Consider the following 27041-nt stretch of genomic DNA (forward strand, 5'->3'; position numbering starts at 1 on the left):
ACTGGGCTGACTGGCCTTTATTTCCTTTGAGGCCAGGGGCGGTCCCGGCCCACAGGTGACCCGCCTCTCCTGGCCTTAAGGCGAGCACTCCTCCTCAGAGAACTTAGTTCCCTCCGCCTCTCTGCCCTGAGCCTCTGCAGCTCAGGAGAGGCTGGAGGGTTATTGGACCCAGGGGCAGCCTCAACTTCCCCTGACAGGGCTGGGAGAAGCGCACCTGCAGGCAATGGGCCCTCAATCACCTCCGGAGCCAGAGTGGATACATCTGGTGTCTGCTCCTGAGGATCCGGCACAGGTGAAGGCCCTTCAGATTCAGCCAGCCCTGGAGGTGGGGACTCCTGTGCAGGCTGGGACTCCTCAGGTTCAGATGCTGAATCAGATTCCCAGGCCATCACAGGCCAGGACCTGGAGGCCTCATGCTTTGCTGTGGCCCTCACTGTTACCCTCCACATTATGTAACTGAGCCAAGATGGTGTGTGGCTGTGTGAGCTGCACCCACAATTCTGAAGTGCAATTGTGGAAGGGGAAAGGCCACAGCTCAGTGGTAAAGCATCTGCTTGGCACAAAGAAGGTCCCACGTTCAATCTTCAGAATCTCCAGGTAGGACTAGGAGACAACCCAGTTTGAACCCCTGGAGAACTATTCCTGGGCAGTGTAGACGATTCTAAGCTAGTTGGATCAGTTTTTTACTTGGTATAGGGCTGCTTCCTCGCTATGTAAGTCCATCCGATACACTTCTTGCCAAGGGTGGTGCATCCAGGAAAGCTGGGAACCACAGGAGTCTAGATATACAGTATATATATTTTCCTGACACTTAGAGCACATTTGGGAAATTATTAACTTGTTTTGAAATATTTCCAGACTCAGTTGGTTTTGTTGGTTCACCCACTCCTATAGAGTCTCTGCCCCCAGGTGAAAAATAATCATTGGATTCCCAGGGTTACTTTCAAAGTACAGTCAGACCTTGGTTGTCAAACGTAATCCGTTCCAGAAGCCCATTTGGCTTCCAAAATATCCAACAACCGAGGCATGGCTTCTGATTGGTTGTAAGAGCTTCTTGCACTCAAGGGGAAGCCACGTTGGATGTTCAGGTTCCGAAAAACGTTTGAAAACCAGAGCATTCACTTCCAGTTTTTCAGCGTTCAGGAGCCGAAACATTGGAAAACGGAGCTGTTTGGGAACCGAGGTTTGACTGAACCAGATAAATTGTGGTCCTATCAGTGCAAGGATTTCCACTTGCATGACAGGATTGCTAACTGTTTTTATATATGTAACTGTTCTACTTGTCCTTATATTGTAAATTGCATTGAAGAGCCTCATGAAAATAATAATAATAATAATAATAATAATAATAATAATAATAATATTTTGAATGTTTGAAAAGAAGGTTGTTTTACACAATGGAAGCTGGTTTGGTTTTTTTTTTACTGTACTTTTGGGACTTCATCATAATTTCCTATGGGGATACATCACCATTTTTCAAACGGTTTTATACTACTAATGTATCTTCACACATTTCAACATCTAGCAGATACAACTGATTCTAAGTGCTTCTTTGGCCAAGTAAGCTGTAGTTGAACTCTTGCCCACTTTCCCAGTATGGATTGGATAGATAGAGACCTTGGACCAATGTTCACATAAAGATGTGGTTTGGGTCTCTTTGATTTTGGTTCTTGGTGGGGGTCATAGTCTACAATGCTGAACTCAGCATTCAGTCTTCTCAGCATTCAGCTTTTTGTGCATCTGTTTTATTTAGTTTTAATCTGCACAGTTTCTCATGCCACCCTATCTATGAATTTGGTTTTGAGTTTCGGGTTAACCCTCTGGGCCCTCTCAATCTCAAAGTTAAACACAGCTGAGAATGACAAGTTTCGCATCGCAATGAGCCAAAGCCATGAGCGGCACATTATTCCAATGCAAAACTGTAAATCAGAGCAGGGCTAGCTTGAAACCAGGCCAAGATTTGACTGAAAGGTTCATGAACCTGAAAGAATCTTTTGATGAGGCTTGATCTGAGAGCTGGAGTTGAAATGAAACCCAAAACCAATTGAGTTTTGTGGGTTTTATGTCATCTTAGATTTGGCTGCAAATATTTCACGTGGCCCTAGGGACTCAGCTACATCGGCAAAACTTCAGAATTATTCCTTGATGTCAATGGAACTGTTTTAAGATTTACAGTGGTGTAATGGGGATCAGCACTTGAATAGCAAAAAGTTTGTTTGTATACTTTGGCTTCCGTCTTGTTAGATCCAAGAAATGAATGTTTCCTCTGTCTCATTCAGACTGTAGACTGCTTTCACATGACTCACGCACTGCAAAGCCCCTCTTACAGCATTGCAAGTATATGTGGATGTCATAAAACTACAGAGAAAACTATAACAGTCTTTATATTCTAAGTCTAATGCAGTTTTTGCATTTGCAAATTGATGTAAAGGGGAGGGGGGAGGGTTGGGTCTACTTTTTCCAGAGATTATGCCTTTCGGTTTATCGAATGGAATGAATCCCACCAACTCAGCTCACTAGGGGGCACTGTTGGTTTACTCTGTGCCACTCATACGTACTTGATCCTAAAGGAGACCTGAAGGATGTTAAGGGTGAATTTGGTTTGCATGCCACTGACATTTCTGGTCAAAGATGGTGCACAACATCCCAAACCTTCCAACGTCAAGACCTAGTTCACAAGTGCCATTTTTACAGTGCAGTGACCATTAGGTGTCTTTCTCAGTCGACCCGGGCATGTGGCTCAAGTACCTTAACGATCTGTTTCCAGATTTCATCTGTTTTGTTTATTTAATAAAACTTTTAAGGACTGCCTTACAGGATAATGTCCTTCCTAGGCAGCTTATAAACATATAAGAGAATAAAAACAGCATTTGAATTCCTTTCAACTTTTCTTCAACAAATTTTAAAATGGAAAGTTAAGATAAACTATAAACACATTAAAAAAAGAGAAGAATTTCTAGTGGCTTTGGCAAAGCAGCAGCGACACAGGCACTCTCTTGGCCACCTTACCCAGATTGTGAGTCCTCCTTTTCCTCATGAAAATCTGCCAGTGTTTTAGTGTGAATTTCTCCGAACAAACATGTTTTTGTATGTAGTGTTGCCTAATACACACATCTTTTGCAAAGCAGTTTTCAATAATATTATATGTCCTTGTATCCTTTTTTACATAACAATTATATGCATTTTTATGCACACTTTACCTAGTATTTTTGAACACATTGCTTGGATGGGGAAGTGCTTTGCAAGATCTGCAGAAGTGCAAATTGTGGAAGATGGCTGTGTTTCAGCTGGCTGATTGTTTTAGGAAATGTCAGTCAGTCAGTCAGTCAGTCAGTCAAGTTTATCAGTCACTTTCCTCTCAGCCTGGTTCTGATAACACAAAGTGAGTCAGCTTTGGGAGAAAAGTACCTAAAAGTGATAAAAAGCAGCAAGCAAGAGGCAGGAGGCTACAACTCACCACACATCTGTGTACATTTCATTGTAAAAATGAGGCCCCTCCTCACACCTCACCCATTCATGTTTCTGCCCTGTTTACAGGGCGGAAACATGAATGAACAAACATGGCTGTATAGTTACATTGGATCATGGTTTCAGGACTGAATATGGGACATTATCAGTCAAAAGTTGCAGTCTTGATCATAAGGTCAAAGGTGTGGATGGCTGTTGTTCTCATGCTTCATCTATGCCAAGATCGTAGAAGTATGGTAGCAGGAGGCGGAGCTGAACTCCCAAAGGAAATGAAAGTGGTTAGGGGATCATAGGTCATGCCACCCGCTATCGCCTAGGAGAGAGGAATGCAAAGCCAGATGTTAGCGTGACAGACATTCATGCAGCCAAATAGTTGTGGCTAAAGCCAAGCGCAGAGGGGATGTAGATAATTTAAAACAACAAAATAGGAACTATCTTTAAAAAAAAAGTCAGAGGGGAGGGATGTCTATGTGTACAGTTTGGCCCAATGTCAGTGAAAGAATTATGGCTGTTACTGTATTCAGAAGAGTCTTTTGTGGAGGAAAAAGCACAGCCTATACAACACTTACCTACTGCAAAGAACATTACTTGCTTTGAAACATCTGGTGCTGGTTGCTAACAGATGAAGGATGGGTCAAATCCAAGATAGAAGCTCCCATGTTATTTCCCTGTGAGCTGTTGCCCTTCACTGCTCTCAGATGAAATATTGTCTTGAATCTGATGGAGAATTACAGGTCCCACTCATGCACTGATCTACCATTTATTTTTATTTTTATTTAAATAGAGTTCCATAGCCACAGTGAACTCTGGGGTTGGGATACACTTTATAGGTTTGCCATGTCAGGATGTACATTAAAGGTTCAGCTCAGGAGATCCTTTGTCAGCCTAAGCTCTGCATTCCATCATTTGACAACCTTTGGGGAAGGGCAGCTGCCCATGGTGGATGGATGAGGTAGGGGCCAAAGTGGGTGGAGCAACAGGTGTGCCTCTTACTTTTGCACAGTAAAAGGTAGAGGTTTCCACATACAGCCCCACACACTGCCCCACACACATTCCAGCTGGGCAAAAGCACCTGAGGAAAGTGCAGAGCAGGGCCATGGAAAGGTCTTGACTGGGAATAGAGGCTGTGGCCTGGGGGGAGTCTCAAGGGCCAGGTAGACCTGGTAGACTGCATTTGGCCTGAGGTTCACCATCACTGGTTTCTATTGGATTCCAGTCTCCATCAGCCCCAGCCAGCATGGCCAATGGGCAGTGTTTATGGGATTTATGCAAAATATCTGCAGGGTCCAAGGTTTTCCATCGCCAGGTTAGGAGACGCCCATTGTATGCATTCAGAAAAAGAACAGGAGAACCCTCTTGGTACCTCATCATTTCACAATGGAGGGTGGGGACTGCATGTTTCAATATTTTCATGTGTGTGTGGAGAGAGAGAGAGAGAGAGAGAGAGAGAGAGAGAGAGAGAGAGAGATGGGTATCTTTAGATGCCCACAAGTATAAATTAATGCATTTAAAATATTTGTTAGTCTCCCTTCACTGTTATGAACAATCCCAGAGCAGGGTACAGTTAAAAAACATTTTTTAAAAAACATATAAAATATGTAATAATCATTATTCACAATTTCAGCAGTCTCCAGCATTAATGCCCAGCAAATTCCTGAGTAAACAAGAACATCTTCAGTTTGATGACCACCCCCATTTGTCTGTCCCCAAGAATTGGAGCATAAGTGGTCAGGTGTTGGGAAATATTTATACACAGGGAGCTGCCTTATACCAGGCAGGCCATCGGTCCATCTAGCTCAGGATTACTGACGCTGCCTAGGAGAGGGTCTTCAAAATTTCGGGCAGGAGTCTCCCCCATCCCTACCTGGAGATGCTGAGAACTGCAGCTGGGACCTTCTACGTGCATTGCAGTTGCTCTGGCGCTGAACTACAACACAGGTGCTATACTACAACCCTTCCTCGTCTGCTGAAATGTTGCTAGTGTGATGGGCCTTTGTACCTCAGCAATGGTTCTGAGTCCCATCACGGACTGGGACTCCATAGCATAAGGTATTGCTCCTCAACCTGCTAGTAGTACACAGCTCTCCCCACTCCCACCTGTGCACAGAAAAACTGGCTAGTGTGGACCTGCTCATTGTACGCATGAGAGAGTGGGCTTGGAGAAGACCATGTTCAGTGTGGCTGGTTACTGGAGAGGGGAACACAATCCTGTTAACTAGTTTGGACACTAAGAATTCCTAACTGGCCTCCACTTCATTTTCAAGCCCTAATTACCTCAGGGCCGCAGGGACTAGGTTGGCACGGCTGGATTCAGGGGTCAGCCTGAGTGCTGAGGGCCAGCAGAGTTCCAAATACACTCCTGATGTGTTTTGACAGGTCTTAAGGACACCTGCTACTTTTGGAGACTTTTCTCTTTCACCAGCAGACTTTAGAACAAGTGTGTGTGTTGACAAGGAGTGGGGGGGGGGGAGATATCACTAGAGGGTGTTGAGGTGGGAGCAAGGGAGACATTTCCAGAGAATATGTCAGAAAGATTTTTCTTGGCCTCTTTGTTCCATAATGAAAGATGAACAACTTAGCTAAAGGTGCTAAGTCTTGCACAGCTGAATGCCAGGTCCTGGACTATGACTCTTGTCCAGGTTATTTATTTCTTCTTTTAATAGCAGTTTAATGCCAATTAATAAGCCTCCCTTGTGAAGACCACACATACATATCGTATCCTTGGATGAAGGGCAATATCATACCCTCCAACATTTCTCTGATGAAAATAGGGACGTCCCATTTCATAATGATAATTATACTATTTATACCTGACACATCTTTCTGGGTTGCCCCAGCAAAAATTTCCCTATACAGGATTGCCTTCAGAGGGTCAGATAACTCCATACCCTTTAACATTTCTCCAATGAAAATAGGGACATCCTAAGGAAAAGTGGGACATTCTGGGATCAAATCAGAAACCGGGACAGCTTCTTTAAATCAGGCACGTCCCTGGAAAATAGGGACACTTGGAGGGTCTGCAGTATAGAAATTCTTCTACATGAAACCACTGAGTGGAGCTATTCAGAATTTTGGAGCACATTGTTATTCTGATTACACACAACTCTACTCCTTTACACCTGCAGGCGAGGCAGTGAATGTGCTGGACTGATGTTTTGCCTCAGTAACGGACTGGATTAGAGTCAACAAACTGAAGCTCAATCCAGATAAGACTGAGGCACTGTTAGTGGACAGTTCCCTAGACCAGATGGATGGGAGGTTGCCTGCTCTTGATGGGGTTACACTTCCTTTGAAGGAGTGGGTTCGTAGCTTGGGGGTACTCCTGGATCCTTTGCTGTCACTTGAGGCTCGGGTGGCCTCAGTGGCGCAGAGTGCCTTTCATCAGCTTTAGCTGGTGGCCCAGCTGTGCTGATATATGGAGAGGAATCAGCTGTGCTGATAAGGCTATCAACTAGCCAAGATAATTCTGTTCTGCCTCCATAGTCAGAGGCAGCATGTTTCTGAATACTCATTGCAGGAGACTACTGCGGCAGTGGGGAATGCTCTTGCGTGTGGATCTTGCTTGTAGGTTTCCTACAGACATCTGGCTGGCTACTGTGAGAACAGGATGCTGGACTAGATGGGCCATTGGCCTGATCCACCAGGCTCTTCTTATCCCCTTATGTTCTTAAGTTGTGGAGTTACCAAGCCCTCTTTCTGCTGGTGAGGTCATTATGCATCCTGACAGATTTGTAGTTGATCCAGTCCTTCAGTGATGGATGTGTGTAGGTTTGAATTGACCATGAAATATTAGTAATGTGATTTGGGTTAAGCTGACATCCTCAAGTAATAGACTACCCCCCTAGGGCTCAGAAACGTGCCTCAGTCTATGAGCTATCATTTTCCTTCAGTATGATGTTTACACTACAGAGTTCTACTATATAATGTATGTGGAGGAACAGCTGGCTAAGGGAAAAGAAAAAGGGGGATAGAGGCCCTCAGGGCCCACAATGCCAGTTGTCATTCATTCATACACTATTTAACTTAACGTTTTCCCCCAAAGTTTTTCTGTAGAGAAACTTTGAAAAAGAAGAAGTTATGTTTCTACTATATATTTTGGAAAGTTGTTCATTTGCCATGCATTTGGATACCTCTTTATTTATGGTAATCAAATTCTGCACATAGTGCCTGGGATCAAGGAGGTGGTTTTTGACTACTTTCAGACACAATTGGTTGCCATTTTGAATCAAGATGGTGGAAAGAACTTTTCAAAACAGTACTGATTTTGGGTTTTTGTAGAATCCATGAGCAATGTTGGGTATGAACCAAAATTTAAATGTTTCCCAGTGCCTTTCAGAATTGGCAGAACTTGAGAATTTCTTAGGGTCTTATATTTGCAAAATACAGTTGTTACAAGTTGTGGCAGTAGTGGAAGAAGAAACAATAAATGCGCCAGGACCAGGAGCATATTGAAGAGTCAGGTACTGCAATAGCTTCCATGTAGGAAAAGTCATAGGTTGCTTGCACACATCTCACCAAACAAGAGTACATAAGTGGTTAAGCTGTTGCTCCACCAGTCCAGGTCTGAGCAGAAACCCGGGGAGGGGAAACCAGCTATTTAGTTGCCAGAAGTGTGTGTGCATGTTCTGTGCACCTTAGGTGCTGTGTAGGTCTGTGCTTTGCCAATAAAGAATTTAACTACTGGCCGTTTGTCCTCATTTTGCTCTGGACACTTCATCCCTTCATGGTTCTCAGCCAGACTCTGATCTTAGCAGGTACTTCCATGTGCTTCTCCCTCTTGCAGAGTAGCTTCATTGTCTAGTAGCTGAGCACTATGGCGGCAGCTCTGAAGTTCCTGCCTGGCTCACCATCTACTTTGTTCCTGTAGTCCCAAGGGAGATGAGACATGGCCAGGAACCCAGGCAGCAGGGGCAGGGATGTCCAGCTTCATTGGCTCTTCAGGGTGACTGGCAGTGTGGTCCCTTTCAGGTTCAAGGTCTAGGCAATCTTGTTTGTTCTGCCCAGTATTTAATGCTTTTATCATCTCCAATGGTTTCCAGCATTTGAGTTTCGTATTTTGGGGGACAACTTCCTTCTTTGCATCTCATGTCAAAGTTTCATTCAATACTCTGATGCAAAATATTAGTTTCATTTAATTCATCTTTAATCTTACTTTTCTTCTGGTGCTTGCCCAGTTCTATGTCACTCATCATGTAAGTGCAATTGCAGGCAAGGCAAAAAGTTGATACAGTGTTTTGAGAAATTCCATTCAGTAATATCTTTGCCTGGAACAGTGTTGGCATTAGGTTTTAGCCCTTTGAAAATCAGTATCTTGAATGCAATAGGTCCTTCACTATAAACACATCTAGCTATCCAAATTCACCGGTCTTATAAAAACAGCACTTCAGTCTATCTAAATATTTTGGATATCCTCTTGGTTATTGGGACTGGTGATGAGGTTGTATTGTAATTCATTTAAACAATCCTGATTTTGAAACACTCACTTCAACAATTCCTACATACTGTAATTCATTTTGACAGCTTTGACTTTAAAAAACCCCAACATGGACACTATGAAATGACATCGATCCAGATATGATATTTTTAAGTGCGATGACATCTGTAGCACAGTCAACCAGTGAAAATGGATGACATTAGATTGTGCCAAAATGCGTGAATGCCAAATGTCAGTTATGAACCTATCAATAGCAGACTGAGAAGCTTCTCTTCAGCTTTCACGTAAGAAGTTTGCAGTTGTAAGAATGTCTATGGAATGTGGGAAGACAGACTACATACATTCAAATTCTGGTTTGATTACTTAGTTCTCATAACTTAATATTTCTAAATGTGCACTGTACAGCTTTTAAAAATCAAGAAGGCCCGTAACCGCAATGAAACGAATTGATCATGTATTTTTCTTGATGCAGATAAAGCAGCAGATAAGAACCTGTCAGTAGTTGCCCTGATCTAACTAAAGCAAGACTAGGCAACCTCAGGCCTGGGGGTCAATTGCGGCCCTCCAGAACTTTATACCTGGCCCTTATAACTCTCCTCAAGCCACACACCCCTCACCAATTTTGCTTTGCACCCTCCTTGAGTATTTTTGCCTCGCTAGAATGCGCCTTTGCACTCTAATAATGCCTCTTGCCTGCCTGGATCGAGGACAGGGCGGGATGTGTGTATGAATTAACACTGATTCCCTCAATCACTTTTGCTTCTGGCCTTGCACACCAGTTCCATCTGGGCCTCAGAGGATTGCCCAGAAGGGAATGTGAGCCTCTGGCTGAAAAAGATAAAGCACCCATGTTTACAGTGCTGAGCTCTGTTGTGTTACCACACAGTGCACACCATTTTCTCCTCACAGGTTGATTTGGAATTGCTGGCCTTCTAGATTCTTCCACAGAACGACTGTGGGATGGTATGCACTCAATAGGCACCCATGGCTCCGCCATAGGTAAAGGTAAAGGGACTGACTCTGGGGTTGCGGCGCTCATCTCGCTTTATTGGCCAAGGGAGCTGGTGTACAGCTTCCGGGTCATGTGGCCAGCATGACTAAGCCGCTTCTGGCAAACCAGAGCAGTGCACGGGAATGCCGTTTACCTTCCCGCCTGACCTATTTATCTACTTGCACTTTGACGTGCTTTCGTACTGCTAGGCTGGCAGGAACAGGGACCGAGCAACGGGAGCTCACCCCGTAGCGGGGATTCGAACCGCTGACCTTCTGATCGGCAAGTCCTAGGCTCTGTGGTTTAACCCACAGCGCCACCTGTGTCCCCTCTGCCATACCATCTTCAAAAAAAGATGGTGGGGGGAAAAGAGAGAGACACAAAGGAGGGCCATTCTGTCTTGTTGGAAGTGTTCCTAGAAGCATCATCCCTTGGCACAACAACTTGGAAGACTAACTTAGAAAGGTCTAATTGACTACAGAGCCGTCAACTTGTCCCTAATGCCAAGTAACAGTAGTGTGTGTTATACCAAATCGTAAACAGGAACTCCTAGAATATAAACCCTCAAGGGCATAGAAAACAGGCCAGGAGGTGATAACAAAATCAGCCTAGCGCCCTGTTCCCAATGCCATTTCAAAAGCCGCTCCTGAGTTTCCTTTCATCCCTCTGCTTTGCTCGTAGCAGCATCCAGAAGATTATATGTGAATTCCTAGATATTCTGGTGACAGTTCTAGACAGTTGGCAATGGTGGCGGAGGAGGCTCATTGTTTCTCTTCACAGACGTGGCAGTCACTTCGTACTCATCAGCCTCGACTCCTGGCAGGAGCAGCTCAGCCTGTTTTTATGTTTCCTGCTTCTGCACAGAGGCCGCTCCAAGCCGAGCAAATACCAGACTTCAGTGACATGTGACCCAAGGCGCATCTCAGCCTTACTCTCCAGCCAGGAGAGGTCAGGAGCAGTGCCGAGACCTTGGTATTTCAGAGCCCCCTGAGGCACTGTACATTTTTCTGACATGAACGGGACATCTGTAAGTCCATAGCGATAGCACAGGGGAGTCCGAAGTGGGGGTTGAAAAAAAACCACACACCTAATAATCTGATTCTAACAACATTCAGAGAGCTCAGCATCCCTATGCTCTTTCAGACACTGGTCCAGTAGCACAAATCTCTCTCCTTGCCTCCCTCCTCTTCCTCTCCTCCTCAAAAAGGCTGGGGGGTGGGAGAGAAAGAAATAATGGTGATACCCTCAACTGAGAAAGTTCCTAGCAGAGTGACATTGCTCATTAAATTCACATCGTTTGTGTCAGTCTCGTGGCTGGTTGGTTTCACTCATAGCTCGATTTCATGCAGGGAACACACACACACACACACACACACACACACACACACGGTTGAATAAAAATTATATGCACATTCAGTCCTTTTTGGGGGGTACCTTTTTTGGAGGTGCTAGTACTCATATCTTGATAACAACGCTGTGGGTGTCAGCACAAAAAGGTTGCCAATGGCATAAAAAAAAGGAGATGATAGCATGCCATACTTTCTCTCTCACACATAAACACACAAACAAACCCACAAACAAATTGTGTGGTTTCCACTGTACATACCAGGGCCGGATTTAGGTTTGATGAGGCCCTCAGCTACTGAAGGTAATGGGGCCCTTTATATGTCCAGCTGTCCTTTGCCAACAACAAATTGTCACTGTTTTTTTGTGTCGAATATATGCTATATGGTAATTTATGGACCTAATAGGTAACAAAATATGTATTTTATCAAAGTAATTGTTGAACTTATCTTATATTTTGGAAATGTACATCCAGATTTTTTCCCCTTTAATTTTTTTTTTTTGCACCCCCAAGAGAGTGGGGCCTTAAGCTATAGCTTGTTTTGCTTATACATAAATCCAGCAGTGATGCATGCTGATGTTCAGCTGAAGGCTGGCTGAGACATATCCTCCAGCTGTCCCTATCAACCAGAGACAGATTTCTTGGTTGCTCTGGTAAAATCTTGCCCCGTTTTTGCCTTTCAGTAATGCAAATTCAGACGTTCAGTTTGGAACATAGGAAACCATCTTATACCAGTATTTAAGGTGGGGGAAGGGTTTAATAGATTTAATAGATGCTGATTTAATAGATGAGTATGAGTTCCTTCAAAAATCTAATTTCCTGTGACTTGATCAAAGTTACACATATAGGTATTGCAAGTGTCTGGTCCTCAGGATTTCTTTTGCCTAAAACCCATGAATCATTGTGTCACTGCTCCTTATCTGGGCCTTAGAAGACATTCCCTCCCTTTGGAATGTTAGTATGGTGCTTCTGCACAAAATCTTCAAAGCGCGGTTTTCATCAAGGTGATATTCAGCTTTGAAATTCTTAGTATGTGGAAATATCTAGGAATCCCCACCGAGTGGGCAAGAAATAAAATGGAATATCTTTGACATGTGTGCATCTAAAAATGGCCTCTGCTTTCCATTCTACACAACCCCATTTTAAATCTAAAGCATTTTCCTCTCTGTTTATAGCATTCATAGCACACTGGCCTAGTGCTCCAGTTTGCATCCAAGATGCTCCAGATGTTGGAGCAGAAGTGCGGAGCTGTGGGCCAAGAACTGTTAAATAAAAATGAATAGCTGTTTGTTTTTCTTTTGAGAAGACCCAGAAATTCTCTCCTTTGTCTTCTGTTTCAGTAAAAGCCCCGAACACACTGGACATAAAGGATGAAGATATAAAAATGTGCCTTCATGTTTCTGAACTTAAGGAGATGGAGATAGGAAGGAAAAAATATCAGCTGTTTGGTTTCTACATGCCAGGCTCCACAGTAGGAATGGGCTACCTGTCAATTTTTGGTTTTAATTAGTGTCTCATTTTTCTGAAGTTCAGTTTTTCACATTAGTTTGTGAATTCTTTCCCCCCCATATAAAATAAAATAAAACCCACACAGAAATTCATCAGTATCTTGAGTGAATTCCTCCCAACATACACAATTTTGTATACAATCTTGCCTAATAAACACATTTTTGCAAACCTAATACAGTGGTACCTCTGGTTACGTACTTAATTCGTTCCGGAGGTCCGTTCTTAACCTGAAACTGTTCTTAACCTGAAGCACCACTTTACCTAATGGGGCCTCCTGCTGCTGCCGCGCCGCCGGAGCACGATTTCTGTTCTTATCCTGAAGCAAAGTTCTTAACCCGAGGTAATATTTCTGGGTTAGTGGAGTCTGTAACCTGAAACGTATGTAACCTGAAGCGTATGTAACCCAAGGTACCACTTTATAATGTCTTGTATGTCGTTGTCACAGATATATGCATTTTCCTGCGCATTCCTTGGTTGGAAAACTGCACTGAAAGAAGTGTGAATTTTGAAGGATTGTTTGCATTTCATAGAATTGTAGATTTGGAAGGAACCTTGAGGGTCATCTAGTCCAAACCCCCTGCAATGCAGGAATCTTTTGCTCAATGTGGGGCTTAAACCCACTACCCTTAGATGAAGAGTTTTGCGCTCTACCGACTTGAGTTATTTTTCTGTTTGCGTATTGTTGGCGGAAGTGTGGTATGTAGAGTCTCCTTTAAACAGGAACCAAACAGAATTTTCCCCAGTAGTGATGTATGGAAGTGAGAGCTGGACCATAAAGAAGGCTGATCACCGAAGAATTGATGCTTTTGAATTATGGTGCTGGAGGAGACTCTTGAGAGTCCCATGGACTGCAAGAAGAACAAACCTATCCATTCTTAAGGAAATCAGCCCTGAGTGCTCACTGGAAGGACAGATCCTGAAGCTGAGGCTCCAATACTTTGGCCACCTCATGAGAAGAGAAGACTCCCTGGAAAAGACCCTGATGTTGGGAAAGATGGAGGGCACAAGGAGAAGGGGGCGGCAGAGGACGAGATGGTTGGACAGTGTTCTCAGAGCTACCAGCATGAGTTTGACCAAACTGCAGGAGGCAGTGGAAGACAGGAGTGCCTGGCATGCTCTGGTCCATGGGGTCACAAAGAGTCGGACACAACTAAACGACTAAACAACAACAAACAGAATTTCTCCCCCAACCCCCCACTGCAGAGCAGTGTAAAACAGCTGACAATCTCAATGTGGGCTGCTTTGAAACCAGCCTGCCCATTTTCTGGAAGGCTAGGTTGGGCCCTGGGTGGCCAGACAGAAAAGCCTGCTTTACACTTCAAGGCCCACTCTGCGATTCTCCTAGCTGGCTCAAGGAGAATTCCTGGCACACTGCACTGGCCCACTTAAACAGCACTCTGAAACACAGCATGCCCACTTAGCAGCAAGGAGTGCCAAAGGGCAGCTTGCTCCATGTGCTGCAGAACCTCCAAGCAGCAGATTAGCAGTGCCTCTAATCTCTTTTAAACGGGACATCTGGTTTGGCCTAGCAAGTACGTTGCATGCAATTTAGATATCACTGTGACAAATAAAAAAGGTACAGATAGGCATAGGGAAATGGCTGGCAAATGGATCTCTTAGTTATGTGAACTTTTAGATTTCAACCCAACTATCTGCCTCATTGCAGACATTTAATGAAGACATTATCCCAATATCTGGAGTTTTTAAGCTATAACTACATTTTTGGAACAAGGCTCTTTTATCATCATGTACTCACAGAACGAGTGACACAAAGCAGGTATTGATTCACAATCCAAGTTAAAAATGGCTTAACCACTTCAGCCTATGTGAAATCATTTGGACAAAGGCTACAATCCTAAGCATACTTCACTGGAAATAAATTTCTCTGGGATTAATTATTATGAATAAATATTATATTTGACTTTAAGTGTTCACAGGAGCACACACACAAACCTGGAACTTGTTCAGAAACTAAAGAGCAATAAAACACAACAGGACAGATTCAACTAATGGGTTGTCTCCACTGCTAGTCCTACTCAGAGTAGACCCACTGAAATCAATGGGCATGACTAATTTACATTTATTTATTTTAGTGGCTCTCCGCTGAGTAGTTGGATGCAACCCACTGGGAGGAGTTCAGCATAAGCGCTAAGGAGATTGCTCTGTCAGTACAAGCATTTGTGCTTGCCTGGTGGAATGATTTTCCCTCTCCCCCATCATGCATTCTTCTGAGGGTTCCCCTGACACATTTCCCCAAGCCAATGGGGGTGGGGAGGAACACACATGGGCAGAGAAGAGGGGAAATCCCATTGCACAAGCAAAAGTCCTTGTAGAGGGCCTCTGTTGATGGGGCAGGTTGGGCGAATCTTGCCCTTTGTCTCTCATGTATCTTTCAGTAGTCCAGCAAACATCTGGATGGTCTCAGCTTCACAATTTCTGTTTTAAAGGCTAGAGGAACTAGAGTCATTTTCAGACTATCTCTATTTTACAGAAGGTTTACAATTGCAAACAGACACATTTAGATTTACACAATTAAAGTGAATTGAAGTGCTCTGGGGCTCTGGCACAAAACCCTTCACTTTTTTTAAAAAAAGTCTTTTTGTATTAGGGAAAGTGAAGAGGAAATGCACTAGAAAGTGTAGGACAATGACTGATAGGAAGTCATAAAACATCCATGCAAATCTGGATGGATGCTCATTAAACAGCTTGTCTGGAAGCAGGCTAGCATTTCAGTACCAGCTGCAAAGTATATTTCAGCTCTGATATTTGCTCTTCTTGCAGAGTGACTTGATGAGCATTGCCAGCTCCTAGTTCACTAGGGAAAGGGAATTAAAAACCTCCTCTTGGAGACTGGAGGAAAAGGTGATGCTGTCACTCCCAAAGAGGCCTGTTTCCTCCTTGTTTCCCCCTGAAATGGTTTCTGCACTGACACTCCTAACGCCCCTTTTCCGCTGTAAATGAGCACAGTTCTTCCTGCACTCCCACTTCTATTCATTCCCAACTGTGTGTCTAATTTATCAGGACAATTCCCCCCTGCCTCGCTATGCCCATTCTCTGCTCTACATTCAGTGGGTAAGAAATGGGCAGACTTTCCCATTAAACCACACACGTTCCCTCCCCACTCCGCATTCTCAGCTGGAGAACTACCGGTAAATCAAAGCTGGTGACTGAAAACATGCAGCCTGTCAGTGCCCTCTGGGGTGGCAACTTAGATTCATGGATGTCCAAGCAAAAATCTCTCTGGATAATTTGGCAGCAACCTGGTTCTGAGCTGAGTGAGGAGCAGAACAACGAAGGATTCCCTTCACCAGCGTGTTTTCATTTTCAAAAACTGTAAATAGAAAATATAGGAACATCATCAGCTGACATTAACAATAAAAATATCCCAGCAATCCTGGCTGAAATGTATGAAACAATATAGACAGTCCATGTGTCCAAGCAAGTATCCAAACAATATTGATGATCGTAAGTTTTATGTTCAAATGTAGAAGGCAGTGAGTGGTGAGTGCCTTGCAGAATAAATCCCTTTGCAATCATAAGGGCTCACAGGTTTCACTTCTGTTGCCACACCACAGGAGAATAATTTTAAGAGTGAGTGGACATCCTCAAAGATCAAGGATTTTTGCAAAACAAAACTAATTAACTTTTATTTTTATGCGTGTGAGTTATGTGATCTGGTGAGCAGGAACTGCACATGATGATAGAGCTGAAGGAGGAACTTGCGGGGGGGGGGGGAGCCATGACAGCGTATGGGTTATGCACCCTTCTCCTGCTTGCTGTGTCCCTCCTTTAAACTGAATCCTCCCCTTGCTGTTTTTCAGATGGTCAGTGGAAACTTGGGTTCCCAGAACAGTGCTGACTCCAGGTTTTGTGGGACCCTTGGCCAAACGGGCTTCAGTAGACCTTCTCTCTGTGGTGCCCCTCCTCCTTTCCAAAGCACCACTGACCATTCACTTTCTCTCTCTCAGCCCAATATGCACGAGTGCCCAGAGGGAAGTATAGGATGTGTCTCCTCCATTTCAGCACTCCTGGCATTGATGGCATGCTTGGAGAAGGCAGGTGAACAGTTAGCAGCAACACAAAGGACCTCAAGATAGTGTCAGCGAGCCATAGGCATCAGCAAGTATCCAACGATGCCTACTTCTGGTGCCAACCCTGGCCCAGAACCGGGTCTCATAAGAACAACCTGCTGGATCTGTCTAATGGCCCATCTAGTCCAGCATTCTGTTTTTACGGTGGATCACCGGATAATTATGGGAAGCTTGCAAGCAGAACCTGAATGCAAGAGAACTCTTTCCTCCTGCAGTTTCTAGCAACTGGTATTCAGAAGCACTGTGGAGGCAGAATATAGCCTTCATGGCTCATAGCCATGGATAGCCTTATTGATTGTCTCAGGAGAACAGTGTAAAGTTAAGCGCATAGAGAATTTTGTTTCCAAGTCTACAGCCTGTCTCCAGACACATAATGAAGAAGGAAAACCCTCCAATTGCACCAAACCACAAGTGATAAGAATCCAAGTAAGTGGTAAGTAATGCTGTTAACAGGACAATATAAAACATGACTGCTCTTTCTCTGGCACCTCTCTACTGCATGAATTTACTATTATTATTTTTTACAGCATGCGATAAGCCACATAATTATTATTTTTTTGGATGTGTGTAATATATCCCTGGTAATATTGGTTTAAAATAAAAGATACTAGCACCAGCGTTTAAATCTGAATAATATCAGCCGGACGCAGCCTTAGAAATCTGAATGTGGGGTTTGTGTTGACACATTTTTGATTTATGCAATCTGCAGTCATTGGAAAGAAAATACAGGAAAACCCTACAAGATTTAGATGGGATTTTATTTAAAGATGGGATTATTCCACACTTTCTTTCCCCAAAGGGAGAGAGGAAAAGGGAAGGAAGTTGCTTTAAGGAGGGATTGCTACAGTCCCTTTTAATCCTCTACATCTAAAGAGAAGCTTTAACCAAAGAAGGATAGAACATTTTTCATGTATGCAACAACAGCAGCAAAAATACTCATCACAAAATATTGGAAGACACAAGATCTACCCACCTGGGAAGAATGGCAGATGAAGTTGATGGACTACATGGAATTGGCGGAATGACTGGCAGAATCCGAGACCAGGGAGAAGAGTCGGTGGAAGAAGACTGGAAAAAGTTTAAAGACTATTTACGGAAATACTGTAAAATTAATGAATGTTAGAAAAATGTTGGAATGAAGTTATATGGCTTTAGTAGAAATGTTATAAGGAATTAAGGATAAATAGATTAATAGAGTATTAAAGGGAAAATAAGGTTAGAATGTGTTAAGATAATTGTAGGATTAAAAATAGAGGAAGATGGAAAGGAATTGCTGAAAAAATTAATAGAAGTGGAATACAAAAAGAGAGGTGTGAGGAGGTCGCGGAAATAAGGGAATGAAAGATAAGATATTGAAATTATTTGTGTGTTTTAAATTGTGTTTGTTTTGTTTTGTTAGTTTAATGTTAGTGTTTTGTTAGTGTAATGTATAGTTTTTTTGTTTTTTTCTTCTTTTTTGTATTGTATTGTATTGTATTGTATTGTATTGTATTGTATTGTATGGTTTTTATTTTCTGTAGTGTATAAATTGTTGGAAAAGGTAATAAATATTATTTTTTTAAAAAGAGAGAAGCTTTAAAGCTGCCATGGGCCAATTTCCCTTAGTTTTATCTAGTTTTCAGAATGATATATTTTCAAGTAATTTGCAGGGCCCATTTTAGGATTTAATCTATTGGATTGTATTGGGCAGGAAAGGGGTTTTTTGTTTTGGTCCAAAGGCCAGGCTGGAAACATCATGGGAGATCTATAATGGGATCTTTTGGCATCTTTTTCTTTGGCTGCAAGCTGCCGCGTGGGAGCCTTGTTTGGACTGGGGCCATGGTGCTTGGGGAGGGGGTTAAAACCTTGTCCCCTGTACTTTTCCTAGAAATACCTCCCTAAAGCTGATATTAGCCAGAGCAGAGAAGGAAGATGAATATCTGCATTGTATCTGTTTTGTCCCCCAATCCCCAGAAACTAGTAGCAACTCTCAAAGGAGGAGGGCATTTTGATGGCGGAAATGCTGCAGGAAGAAAAGGTTAACCTCTTCCTCCCAACGCCGCAGACCCCCCCCCCTTTGGCGAGAATGGATCACACATATCCGCCAATTATAGCCGCCATTCATTTAAAGCACAATGGCTTCCCCCGAAGGATCCTGGGAACTGTAGTTTATGCTTCACAGAGCTACAGTTCCCAGCACTCTTAACAAAACAGGTCTAAGGAGTCTTGGGCTGGGGCTGGGGAAGTCGTGCATTTTAAATGCATGTTGTGGATGCAGCCTATTCCTTGTTTGGTGCTAAGGTCTTGGATCTGCCCCTTTCCTGGGGAAGTGGGGGCAGTGGGACTTAGAGAGCATTGAGATGAGACATTATGTTGGGCTGTAATAAAAGGTTTTCTCCTTGGACATGCTTGGTGGGTGCGTTTTGCTTTGCATTCAGGGCCTGCTAATCCCCATCTGTGGAATGAAGAATGGGGATTTCCTGCTAGATTACTTAGTGATTCAGTCTTATTGAAACTGAAAGTCATGGACCAGGTACGATCTGCCTGTGGGAACAAATAGCTCACTCATTCTTCCAATGTTAGTCCTTATATAGATGAGTAGGGTGTGTGCCCTTGCTCATCAACACCTCCTGCCATCCCTCACCACACTAATGCCTTAGAATTGCCCCTTCCCACCCCATGCAACTACTAAGCTCATTTTTCACTTTCCCAACCACATTTCACAAGGCGCTTCTTTCTTCCATTCCCCACCATTGCTTATGCCTGCAGTGAGTACAGTCTTGGGTACCCTTGGCAACCATTTATTTCACCAGCTACTCTAAAATTAACTCTCCTGCCCATTATCCAATGCACCTCATAGAGATTTCAGGCACAGCTAAGCTTGGGCAGAGGCAGGGAGAAGGAGGGGCTCCGGAATGGTAGGAGAAAGTCTTGAAAGCATCCGGGAGAAGCAAATAGTAAAAGTGCTTTCCCTTTTCTTGTCTTGCTCTGCAAGGCCTTGTATTTACATTTTGATTTTAAATATTTATTTAAAATTCAAGAGCCCGGCTAGAAAGCAGACAGCAGATGGCCTCCCACCCATATTTCAGAGGGGCAGGCTACACATGAGAAGCTGACTTCCTCAGCTGTATCCATCTACACATGGACAGGACCGGGGGGGGGGGGCTTGCTTGGCATGACTCCCCTTCTGTTTGGACCATTTATTTCACATCTGCCCTGCAGCTCAGAATCAGTGGTGGCGGTTGTGATAGTGGCAGTGATGGAATGCAGCTGCCCATGGGATCAGGGGCCTCAATGCCGTTATAGCATGACTTCTCTTTGTGGGATAATATATCAAAGGCTCCTTTCAGCTACCTGGGTTTAACCTCAACAAGAAGTTCCATTGCAGAAGGCTCTTCTTCCCCCAAACCACCCAAAATAAAGACACAATTTAATTTAAGGTTTTTGGCATAACTTAGGCCACAACTTTATTGATTGCAGCATGTGAGGGGTTGCTTAGGCATTGGTTCCAGACTACCTGAACCTGCACGGTGGCAGGGACAGGACTGACACTGGGCACCACCATATGTCAGTAAGGGAAAGCATCCTGGAGGAACTAGAAGTGGCTTCGATCTCACAGCTCACCCCAGATGCTCCCAGGGGCTCTGGCGTGGCCCTAGCCCCTTGACAGGTGTCAGGGAACTGCCCTCAGAGCTAGAGGCAGAGGGAAGGCTCCAGAGGGATGCCGGAGAGGGTCCCAGTAGGGAGAGAGGCAGCCCATCTGCTGGGGAAGGAAATCAGCGTAACACCAGTGGAGAAGGGGGGCAGATGGGGGATTTGGAGAGGAGGCTCCAAGACTCTTCGCCAGAAACCAGTGGGGAGAGCACGGGCACTCCGCTGCCCACTCCCTCCCTGCGCAGAAGACTTCCGTGCAGGGAGAGTAGGAGGAGACTTGGCGTCAAACAACTTCTTTGCTGGAAGAGATTCAAAAAACGCCCACTGACGGATTCTGCTAGCGACTGAACAGCCACGGGGTGAAGGGCTGTCTAGACAGGAAAGGTTTAACCAGGCAACCTAGCCAGGAGTGGCGGCAACTTACGCACGAGCAACCCCTATAACCATTACAACAGGGTTCAGACAAAAGCAAGGTGAGCCCCTGGATTCCTTTAACGGAATTCCCTAGCAGCAGCAATGGAGCGGCAGGCACAGCCAACCACTTCCCCTCCGAACAACATTGAACCAATGCCTAACCTTACAAAGTCGTGACGATTTGCTACACAGTAGGCAAAAACCAAGTGGCACCAGCCAATTGGCCAAATGGCAAAATTCCTACCGGGCCCCTGCTCCAAAAACAGATGACCCCTAGACAGGCATAGCAAGGCCAAAAGAACAGCCCAAACAAAAGGGAGGGGAGGGCGGGCGAACCGCTGCACGTCGCAAGAAAGTGAAACTCTCCAGCGATGTGCAGCAAACTATATAGCCCCTGGCAGCCAACAGCCATCCTGATTAGCCAAATACTGCCCCAGCAACCGAGGGGCAACAAATGGGGTGTTGCGGACAACCAAATGGTCCCGCCCCACCACAGAGAGACAGTTTACGGTGATCTCACCGCAGCACAATGGAGGACACGATATCTCAAAAACCAGTTCCTCCTCTGTGCATGCAATGTAATAAGACAACACTTAGCATCTCTATAGCAGTTCACATATTTGGATGTCTTTAAAAGAGGGCTAGATAAATTCATGGAAGAGGATAAGACCTTCAGTGGCTACTAGTCACAATGGCCATGATCTGCCTCTTCTGTTGAAGGCAGTATGCCTCTACAACATCCCTGATCTCCGGCCTCTTCACAGATCTATGGTTCTTTGAGGAGAGGGAATCACTTTTGGAAAGCCACTTTAATTCTGTGATGACAATATGTTTGGCGTGTGTCTGTGATGCAGCCTACTGTCCCTGGTACAATGATCTCAGAGACAGAGTCTGGTGCGTTGGACTATGATATGCTCTCCTTTCACCGATCCGTGTGATTTACAGAGAGTTGGCTTACTAGGGAGAGTTCAGCTTTTGGAAAGGAGCCAGGCCTCCAGCCGTCAAGCACCCAGGCAAGCACTTGAAGATCCATTAGGGCAGGAAGGGGGCTGGAGAAAGAAAGGAAGAGGGGAAGAGAAAGGGAGACAGACAAAATGAGTGCATTCCTTCCCCCTGCAATCTAGTAGTCCCACCTCTGTTTCAAGACATTGCTAGAAGGTATTCAGAGGAGCTGGTCACATGCTGATTGATTTAGCTTGCCTCTCTGCAGAATGCCTCCTTTGTTCCTCATTCTTCAAAAATCCTAGTTTCTCAGGGAAGGATTAATGCTTTGCTGAAATACATTTTGTGGAAGAGGGGGGAAGGGGACTCAGCCGAGAGGGAAATAGCAAGTACCCCAGAGCAGAATAAAAAGAGGAAAAAATGGTGGTTAAAGTGGTAGCATTCTACTTTCTTAGAAATGTTTCTTTCAACTCCAGGGGTGTTTCAGAAAGGCTTCAGCACACTTTGCCTCAGATCCTGCAATTATGGTGTTCTTAAGGCTCTGGCATTCTGTGGAGATGCAGCTTTGTTCTACCATGTAATGCAAGCCCCCTTTTAAAGTGGATAATTCCCCCCACTGGTTTCTGTTGAGCTCATGCAAGAATCACTTGTCCTCTTTCTGTTCCCTTCTTGCCCAGGGTAATTTTGGGATTGACAGCCACCACATCAAAGTCTTACTGGACTACATGGAAAGGAGTTTCAACCCTAAGCTGTTTAGGATCCAGATGCCCAAGGAAAGTCAGCTCTGTATGTGTAGCTTACCTCTCTGAAATAATGGGAGGAGGCCATCTGCTGTCTGCTTTCCAGCCGCGCTCTCAAATTTTAAATAAATATTTAAAATCAGAATATAAATACAAGACCTCGCAGAGCAAGACAAGAGAAAGGAAAGCACTTCCACTGTTTGCTTCCCCCGGATGCTTTATATTAGGGGAAATTGCTTGTAAAAGAAGTGTATATTGGGTAAAAATACATTAAAATGTGCATAGTATGGATACGGATATGCTCGTACCCCTTCCAATCTGCGCCCCATCCCGAGGGACGAGGGTAGGGTGAGCAAGGATAACTCACCTCCGTCACTGGTGTTGTGCAATGCCAGGTCTATAGGCAACAAAACCGCCACCCTGCGAGATTTCTTTATCTCGCAGGCGGTCGATCTGGCTTGTGTGACGGAGACCTGGGTGCGCGAAGGGGCAACAGTTACCTTACGAGAGATGGCGCCCCCGGGTTTCTCCGTCCTCCGCCAGTCACGGACTGTGGGCCAGGGGGGGAGGGGTGGCATTATTAATCCGGGAAGATTGTCCTTTCAGGGCTCTACCATCGCCATCGATCCCTGGCATTGAATGTGTTGGCCTAGTGTGGGGCTCCGAGGAGAGCTTGGCTGTCTGGCTGGTGTACCGGCCACCTAGCGCACCAGCAGCCACCCTGTCAGGCCTATTGGAGGCGGTGGCCGGCTGGGCCTTGGAGTTCCCTAACCTATTGGTATTGGGGGACTTCAACATCCATGCCGATACCACTCCCTCCTCACAGGCTCTGGACCTGGTGTCTTCCATGGCGACACTAGGGCTCTCCCAGTTTGTTTCGGGCCCCACACATCAAGCAGGCCACACGCTGGATTTGATCTTTGGCGTAGGTATAGATGTGATCATGTCTCCTTCGATGAAGGTGCCATGGTCTGATCACTACGCTCTGAAAGCTAGGATTGACTTTCCACCCCCACCCTGCTTAGGTGGCGAGCCGATTTGGGCTCGCCCGCAGAGGCTGATGGACCCTGATAGATTCCGCCAAGCCTTGTGGGACCTTTCTCCCTCTGGCGACTCATTGACTGAGCTTGTTGAGGGCTGGAATATCCAGCTCCTGGCAGCCATCGATGAGATCGCACCGAAGCGCCCTCTGCGACCCCGCAGAAACCGGGCTCCCTGGTTTACCGAGGAGCTCCGGAAAATGAAGCAGGACCTCAGATGGCTAGAGCGAGTATGGCGGAGTGCCCGTGACAGAGCCTCAAGAACATCTTATAGGGCTTTTATGAAAACCTACGAGATGGTGGTGAAGACTGCTAAGAAGTCTCACTTCTCGGCCTCCATTGCATCCGCTAGCTCTCGCCCGGCGCAATTATTTAGTATAATCAGGTCTTTAACGTCCCTTGAGGGACAGCCAAATTTAAATAACAATTTGACACACAGCTGTGAGGCATTTGCGAGCTTTTTTGCGGAGAAGGTCTTGTTGCTCTGCCATGACCTCCCTGCCAATTTGGATACAATAAAGGAACTGGAGGCCCCTCGACTGTCCTCGGGTCCAGTATTGGACCACTTCGACCGGATATCCCCAGCCGATGTGGACAGACTCCTCCGAGCTGGAAAGCCCACCACCTGTCCTCTCGACCCGTGCCCGTCTTGGCTGATTAGAGCGTGTCCAGACGAGGTGCAGGCCCTCCTGGGGGATATCATCAATTTGTTACTTGGCATGGGGACATTCCCAGGGGAACTGAAGGAGGCAGTGGTGCGCCCGCTCTTAAAGAAAACATCATTAGATCCTTTAGATCTATCCAATTACCGCCCGGTTTTGAATCTTCCATTCCTGGGTAAGGTGATTGAGAGAGCGGTTGCTGAACAGCTTGGTGGGTTTCTGGATGAAACATCGGCTCTGGATCCATTCCAGTCCGGCTTCCGCGCTAGTCATGGGACTGAGACGGCTCTGGTTGCCCTAACAGATGATCTTTGTAGACAGCTGGATCGAGGCGGGTCGGGGCTGATGATTCTTCTAGATCTGTCAGCAGCTTTCGACATGGTCGATCACGAACTTCTGGACCACTGCCTTGCCAACGTGGGGATCCAGGGCACAGTCCTTCAATGGCTGCGCTTGTTTCTCTCTGGTCGGGGACAGAGGGTGGCGCTTGGAGGGGAATTGTCATCGCGCCACTCCTTGGTGTGTGGAGTACCTCAGGGTGCGATACTCTCCCCGATGCTTTTCAACATCTTTATGCGCCCCCTCGCCCAGCTTGTCCGGAGTTTTGGGCTGGGTTGCCATCAGTATGCCGATGACACCCAACTCTATCTGTTGATGGATGGCCATCCTGACTCGGCCCCAGACACACTGACCAGATGTTTGGAAGCTGTGGCTGGATGGTTACGTGGGAGCCGGTTGAAGCTAAATCCTCCGAAGACAGAGGTCCTGTGGCTGGGACGGGACGATATGGGATTGGGGGGGCAACTCCCATCTCTTGCGGGGGCGCAATTAGTGCCAGCACTGTCCGTTAAGAGTTTGGGTGTAATCTTCGACACCTCCCTTTCCATGGAGGCGCAGATTGCAGCTATAACAAAGGCGGCATTTTTCCATCTCCGCCAAGCTAAGCAGTTGGCTCCTTACCTCTCTCGCCCTAACCTAGCCACTGTGATCCACGCGACGGTCACCTCCAGACTGGATTATTGTAACTCGCTCTATGTGGGGCTGCCCTTGAGACTGACCCAGAAACTCCAGTGGGTGCAGAATGCTGCAGCGAGACTCCTTACGGGGTCTTCGCTGCGAGATCACATTCACCCGGTGCTATACCAGCTGCACTGGCTCCCGGTGGAGTACAGGATCACGTTTAAGGTGTTGGTTTTAACCTTTAAAGCCCTATACGGCCTAGGACCCTCATACCTACGGGACTGCCTCTCCTGGTATGCCCCACAGAGAAACTTACGGTCTTCAAATAAAAACATCTTGAAGGTCCCAGGCCACAGAGAAGTTAGGCTGGCCTCAACTAGAGCCAGGGCTTTTTTGGCTGTGGCTCCGACCTGGTGGAACACTCTGCCACAAGAGACTAGGGCCCTGCGGGACTTGACATCTTTCTGCAGGGCCTGCAAGACAGAGCTGTTCCGCCAGGCCTTTGGCCAGGGCACAGCCTGACTCCCTCCCTTGGCAATCTTCGTGGAGCTCTGGCCCAATGGTGGCCAGTGGCTTGAATTTAATTAATTTTATAATGAATGATTTTAGAGTGTTGTTTGTGCTGTACTTTTGTACTGTTTTATTGTTGTTAGCCGCCCTGAGCCCGGCTTCGGCTGGGGAGGGCGGGATATAAATAAAATTTATTATTATTATTATTATTATTATTATTAGGAGAAATATGCAGTAAAATGTCAATAGTTTTTTTTCTGTAAGGATGTAGAAAAAAGGTAAACTAGTGCAAGACGGTGGATAATTGAATGTAAGATTGGAGAAATGAGAAACAGAGAGAACCCAAACATTGGCAATTTATCCATTCCTAGTTATGGCTCGTCCCCATCAATACACCTAATAAGCCATGATCCCTCTTTCCTGAAAACCATAATCAGTACCCCAACTTTATGTGACATGTGTGACTATAATAATGGCATTTCTTTACAGAGGACAACTTTCTATTTGAAGGAGGACTATCCAGTTCATGTCTGGTTTACAAATTGGGACTGCCATACTTCCAGAGATTACCAGGATTCCAAAGGCAGAACTGATGCCTGGGGGAAGGTGGTGCTTTGCCCTGGATCTTAGGCAAGTCAATTGAAAAAGCGTGTTTGTTTTGGCATCTACGTAGAAAAAAGTGCAACAACTTTCCTGCCCCCCCCCTCCGTTTTTACTTTTTGAAATATGGCAACCCTATTCACAGATGAAGAAACATAATTGTAGTTCTATTTAAATTATGGTCATGATTATTTCAAAACCTGCATCTATAAATATAAATTAGCACGTGTACAGCGGTCTTATTTTTTGCACATAACAAATTTCCTCTGTTTCTGTGGCGAGTGTGGGCGTTTTAATCAGGAAGATATGGATGGTGTAGTCATTTGTCCTCAAGAGCCAAATTTCCCAGTGAACTAGGGTATATAGAAGAAGATGCAGCCTTCCTTGCCATTCAGCCATTCAGGAAATGAAACATATCCTGATGGATTGGTGGGGGAAATCAGTTTCCCCTTTCTAGAAACTGATCTTGGGCTTTTGGGGGTGGGGATTCTCTCTGGAATTTGCCACCACTAGTATCCTGACTGTGTCAACAGGTGGTTGAAGTATCCTTTGCTTTGTGCATGGAGGATAAAAAAAGGGAAATAGATACATGCTTTGATCCTGGATAAGTATTTGCTTTAATTTCCCTGGCTTAGATATTAGCTTTGCACATGTTCATGGAAGACACCTGAGATGCAAGGAGAGAATTTGAGGAGATGTGCT

At 45.2% G+C, this 27041-nt stretch overlaps 1 protein-coding gene across 1 annotated transcript in view; it reads right to left on the reverse strand.

Moving 5' to 3' along the window:
• The window catches only part of MANBAL (mannosidase beta like), a 353967-nt gene that overhangs the window by 95281 nt on the left and 231645 nt on the right, over positions 1-27041 (reverse strand). The gene's annotated exons all lie outside the window — the stretch shown is intronic.

This window comes from Podarcis erhardii (genome assembly GCF_964252035.2).
Source record: "Podarcis erhardii genome assembly, chromosome: 6".
Classification (NCBI taxonomy): domain Eukaryota; kingdom Metazoa; phylum Chordata; class Lepidosauria; order Squamata; family Lacertidae; genus Podarcis; species Podarcis erhardii.